General features: G+C 22.9%; 1 protein-coding gene across 1 annotated transcript in view; it reads right to left on the minus strand.

The window, feature by feature from the left end:
* Positions 1–1093, minus strand: part of LOC117173478 — a 334033-nt gene extending 332940 nt beyond the window's left edge. Inside the window, exon 1 of the mRNA XM_033362081.1 lies at positions 938–1093. The gene's annotated coding sequence lies outside the window, so the exon portion shown is untranslated. The remainder of the gene's footprint in view (positions 1–937) is intronic.
* Positions 1094–6000: the final 4907 nt, after the last annotated feature.

The raw sequence follows: 6000 nt of genomic DNA on the forward strand, positions 1-6000 counted from the left end.
TTTTATTCTCTGAAGATTATACTGCCTTTTTTTTAATAACTGAATTTACAATTCACCTTTGAACATTTTATTTACGGAACGATATTTTATTTTTCCAATAACTGAATTTACAATAAAAATTGAATAATTTTAATACATGAAAATCAATTTTTCATTTTATCGAGAAAGTTTTTCTGTTAATATTTTTCACCACTTTTTAATTAAAAAAAAGATTTTTCATTTCGCAATCTTGACATTGAAAAATTAAAATAAATGAAAATCCATTTTCCCTTATATGGAAAAAGTATTTCCATTAATATTTTTCACTTGAAAAAAAAGAACAAATGACTTGGATTACATTTTTTAATTATTATTATTTTATTTAAATTCCGTAATTAAAACGATAATTTATTTACGGTACTATGTCTTATTTTTTCAATCACTGAATTTATAATGAAAATTTAAGAAATTTCAGAAATGAAAATCCTGAAATTACTGAAAAAATCTTTTCAATCCCCTTTTTTCCTCTGCCCGCAAGTCCTTCAATTCTAAACCAATTTTTTCTAATTGAAAACCGAAACCCTTTCAAAATTGTAAAATTTCACAAATTTCTCAATATTTTTTAATCCAATGAAAAACAGAATTCTTTGGATATAAAAAAAGATTCCAGAAACAATTTATTTTTCCTCGAAAGATTGAAAAATAAATGTTGTGAATAATGTCGAAAGTTTCGTGGTGGTTGATACCACTCGGAGAAATAGTCTCACAGCAATTTGTTTCATCCTTCACGCTGGGAAACCCTCTTTCGAGTTTCAAAAGTTTCGGAAAAATTCGGAAACTAGAAATGTCAAACAAAACTGATGAAAGAGGGGAAAGTTGAAACGAGGGATGAAGAGCTTAAGAGGGCAGATTTGTTACAAGGGTCGCAATGTCGAAAACAAGAAACTGTCGCACTCACACTTATCGCAGATATCAAACTTTCACTCCCGACTGAAAATTTTCGATTTCAATTCTCAGTTTTGAGTTTCTATTTTGAAATACATTTTGTAAAGTTTTTTCTTTTTTTTTGAAAAAAGCGCGTTTTCGGGGCGCCTTGGGTGGAAAGAGAGAACTAGACGCACGTGCGAGGACCCCACGGAAGTCACTACACCCATAGAGAATCTGCGAGGGTGGCGAGGGTGGTTTGCAGGCGCGCAGTCCTCGCGTACTCTGACTACACATCCCCACTCTACCACACCCATGGATTAAAAACCCAAATCGTGCCCCCTCCACTTCTCCGGACGCATGCGCGAAAGACGCGAGAAACGTGGATTCGAGGAAGAGAGGAGGACTTAGATTCGTTGCTCAATCGTGAATCATATGAGATGACTGTCAATTTCCGAGAGGTTTGTTTTAAAATTCAAATTTTTTTATAGCAAATTCAACTGCTTTCTTAAAAATCTAAGTATTTATTTTAAAACGTAACTATTTGGTTCTCAATTTAATTTTATGATGAGAATTCAAATTTTCAACTTAACAATTCCACTGTTTTATAGAAAATTCGTCTTTTTAGCCTGAAAATTCAACATCTAATTAAAAACTGAACTATTATTAGAAAATTACTTTTTTTTCTGAAAATTCTAATATTTTTATTATAAATTTAACTATTTCTTTAAAAATTAAAGTAGTTAATATAAAATATAACTTTTTGCTTACAAATTTACCTTTTTGTTAGAAATTCAATTCTTTTGTAGAAGATTCGTTTTTTAGCTTGAAAATTTGACAATTTGGAAGAAAATTTAACAATTTGGTTGAAAACTAATTTTTTGTTAAAATTTAGTCTATTTCCTTAAAAATAAAATATTTACATTAAAATATAACTATTAGCTTGCTAATTTACTTTTTATGTTGGAAATTCAGCTCTTCAATAGAAAGTTTACCTGCTGGACTTGAAAATTTGACACTGAAAGAGAATTTAACTATTTAGTTAAAAATTTATATTTTTGGCTGAATATTCAACTATTTTATAAAAAATTCAATTATTTTGTTACAATTACAGAATTTATTTTAATATAGACTTGTTTTGCTGAAAAAAACTCTTTTGTAGAATACTCGTCTTTTTGGCTTAGAAATTCCACATTATAATAGTTTCACATTTTAAAATTTACAAAATTTAAAATTCTACTTTTTCTTGCTATTTTCATTTTTTTACTATTTTATTAAAAATCATTATCATATTATTTTTCATTATAATTTTTAATTCATTATTTGGTTAAAAACTTCAACTATAATTGTAAAAAATTTCAATATTCCTTTAAAAATTGAATTATTTATTAAAAGAAAACTATTTGGTTGAATATATACTTTGTTGTTGGAAATTCTAATTTTCGAGTTAAAAATTCCACTGTTTTATAAAAAATTCGTCTTTTTAGCCTGTAAATTCAACATCTAATTCAAAATTGAACTGTTATTCGAAAATTACTTTTTTTCTGAAAATGTAAATATTTTTATATTAAATTTAACTATTTCGTTAAAAATTAAAGTACTTACTATAAAATATAACTTCTTGCTTACAAATTCACCTTTTTGTTAAAAAGTAAATTCTTTTGTTATAGATTTGTTTTTTAGCTTGAAATTTGACAATTAGGAAGAAAATTTAACAATTTGGTTGAAAACTAATTTTTTGTTAAAAATTTCTACTTTTCGTTAAAATTTCGTCTATTTCCTTAAAAATAAAGTATTTACATTAAAATATAACTATTAGCTTGCTAATTTACTTTTTATGTTGGAAATTCAGCTCTTCAATAGAAAGTTTACCTGCTGGACTTGAAAATTTGACACTAAAAGAGAATTTAACTATTTAGTTAAAAATTTATATTTTTGGCTGAATATTCAACTATTTTATAAAAAAATTCAATTATTTTGTTAAAAATTACAGAATTTATTTTAATATATACTTGTTTTGCTGAAAAAAACTCTTTTGTAGAAAACTCGTCTTTTTGGCTTAGAAATTCTACATTTTAATAGTTTCACATTTTTAAATTTACAAAATTTAAAATTCTACTTTTTATTACTATTTTCATTTTTTTACTATTTCATTAAAAATCATTATCATATTATTTTTTATTGTTATTTTTAATTCATTATTTGGTTAAAAACTCAAATATAATTGTAAAAGTTTCAATATTCCTTTAAAAATTTATTTATTTATTAAAAAAAAAACTATTTGGTTGAAAATATACTTTGTTGTTGGAAATTCTAATTTTCGAGTTAAAGATTCTAACTGTTTTATAGAAAATTCGTCTTTTTAGTCTGAAAATTCAAAATCTAATGCAAAAATTAACTATTATTAGAAAATTGCCTTTTTTGTTGAAAATTCTAATATTTTTATTATAAATTGAACTGCTTGGTTATAAATTAAAGTATTTATTGTAAAATAAAACTATTTGCTTGCAGATTTACCTTTTTGTTGGAAATTCAACTCTTTTGTGGAAAATTCGTTTTTTTTTGGCTTGAAAATTGGACAATTTTGGAAGAAAATATAACTATTTGGTTGAAAACCTATTTTTTGTTGAGAATTCATACTCTTGATTAAAAATTTATCTATTTTGTTGAAAAATAATGTATTTACTTAAAAATGTAATTATTTTCTTGTAAATTCAATTTTTTGTCGAAAATTTAATTTTTTTGTGAAAATTCGTCTTTTCAGCTTCGAAATTCAACATCATTAAAAACATAAGTATTTGTCGTAAAATATAACTATTGGCTTGATAATTTTCTTTTTTTGGGGAAATTTAACTCTTCTGTAGAAAGTTGATCTGTTTGTCTTCAAAATTTCACACTTTGAAAGAAAATTTAACTTTTTAGTAGAAAATTTATTTTTTGTTGACAATTTATATTTTTTGTTGAAAATTAAACTATTTTGTACAAAAATTCAAATATTCTGTTAAAAATTACAGAATTTAATTTAATATTTACTTGTTTTGGTAAAAAAAAAATCAACTCTTTTGTAGGAAACTCGTCTTTTTGGCTTAGAAATTCTACATTTTCCTGGATGGTTTTACTATTTGATTAAAAACCATTATCATTTTATTTTTAATTTATATCTTCGGTCAAATACTTCAATAGTTTTATAAAAAATTTAAAAATTTCAATAAAAATTTAAATATTTATTACAAAATATAATTATTTGCTTGCAAAGTTTTTTTAATTCAAATGTTCTGTAGAAAATTTGTCGTTTTGGCTTGAAAATTAGAAAATTTGAAATAAAATTTATTTATTGTTGAAAATTCATATTTTTGGTAAAAAATTCAACTATTTTGTTCAAAATTGCAGTTCTCATTTTTAAATTTACTTATTTTCTTTTTAATTCATATTAAAAAAAAACTGTTATTATAAAACATTTTAATATTTCGTTAAAAATTAAATTATTTATTTAAAACAACTATTTTATTTAAAATATGCTTTTTTGTTAAAAATTCGTATTTTCGGGTTGAAAATTCAACTCTTCTGTAGAAAATTACAATATTTGATTGCAATTTTTTTCATTTATATTTTAGGTTAAAAACTCAACTACTTTTATCAAAAATTAAAAAACTTGGATAAAAATTGAAGTATCTATTTTAAAATGTAACTATTTCTTTGCAAAATTTCCTTTTTTTTAAATTCCACAGTTCTGTAGAAATGTTTTTGTCTTGAAAATTAGACAGTTTAGAACAAAATTTAATTATTTGGTTGAAAATTACTTTCTTTGCTAAAAATTCGTATTTTTATAGAAAATTTATCTATTAGGTTCAAAATTATTATTTTTTTTTTTTTTGAAAATTCAACAATTAAAAAGAAAATTTAACTACTATTAGAAAACTATTATTTTTATTAGGAATTAAAATTTTGTAAACGTAGCTATTCGATTGTAAACGAAGTTGTAAATTTACTTTTTGTTGAGAATTCATCCTTTGTGTAGGACATTTGTCTTTTTGGTTTGCAAATTCAAAACTTTAAAAGAAAATTTAACTATATTTGAAAATTATTTTTTTGTGCAAATTTTAATATTTTTACACAAAATTCAACCATGTCGTTAAAAATTAAAGTATTTCTTTATAGAAATATAACTATTTGTTTGCAAATTTCCTTTTCAGTTGTAAATGCATATTCTTAGTTCAAAATTCACCTAATTTTAAGGAAAATTCTTTTTGGTTTGACAATTTTACAATGTCGTAAAGAATTTTGCCATTTAGTTGAACATTATTATTTTTTTTTTGAAATTCATATTTTTGTTTACATACTCTACTAGTTTGATAAAAAATTCAAATATTTTTATCAAAATAAACGTTTTTTTAATATAGTTATTTCGTTGTATAATTAAGTTTTTGTTTAAAATTCGTATTTTCGGGTTTAAAATTTAACTGTTTTAACATTAGTCTTTCTGGCTTAAAAAGTTAACAATTTTAAAATTACACTTTTTGTGGCAAGTTAATTTCTTTATTAAAAAATCACATTTTCTGGTTGAAAATTCAACTCTTTTGTATATTTTTGGTTCAAAATCAAACTATTTTTATATGTTAATCATCTATTTCGTTAAAAATTAATCTATTTATTTTAAAATATAACTATTTCGTTGTAAATATAATTTTTTGCTGAGAATTCAACTGCTTTGTAGAAACTTCGTCTTTTTGGTTTAAAATTTGAACATTCAACAAAAATTTCAACTATTATTTGAAAATTATTTGTTAAAAATTATACTTTTTTAATAAAAAGTTCAAGTCTTTTTTCAACTATTTTTTTTGGCTTGTGAATTGATTAATTTAGACAAAAATTGAACAATGTTTGAATTTTTTCTCGAAATTCATATTTTTGGTTGAAAGGTCAACTATTTTAAGTTTTAGAGAATTCGCCTTTTTCGCTTGAAAATTAAATAATTGAGAAACCAAATTTAACTATTTGGATGAAACCTTAATTTTGACTTTATTAATTCTCATCATAATGAGAAGGTATTGTTTTTTATGAAAGCTGACTATCGCGGATTTGTTACAATCTTTAAGT

This window comes from Belonocnema kinseyi, chromosome 5, assembly GCF_010883055.1.
Source record: "Belonocnema kinseyi isolate 2016_QV_RU_SX_M_011 chromosome 5, B_treatae_v1, whole genome shotgun sequence".
NCBI classification, from domain to species: domain Eukaryota; kingdom Metazoa; phylum Arthropoda; class Insecta; order Hymenoptera; family Cynipidae; genus Belonocnema; species Belonocnema kinseyi.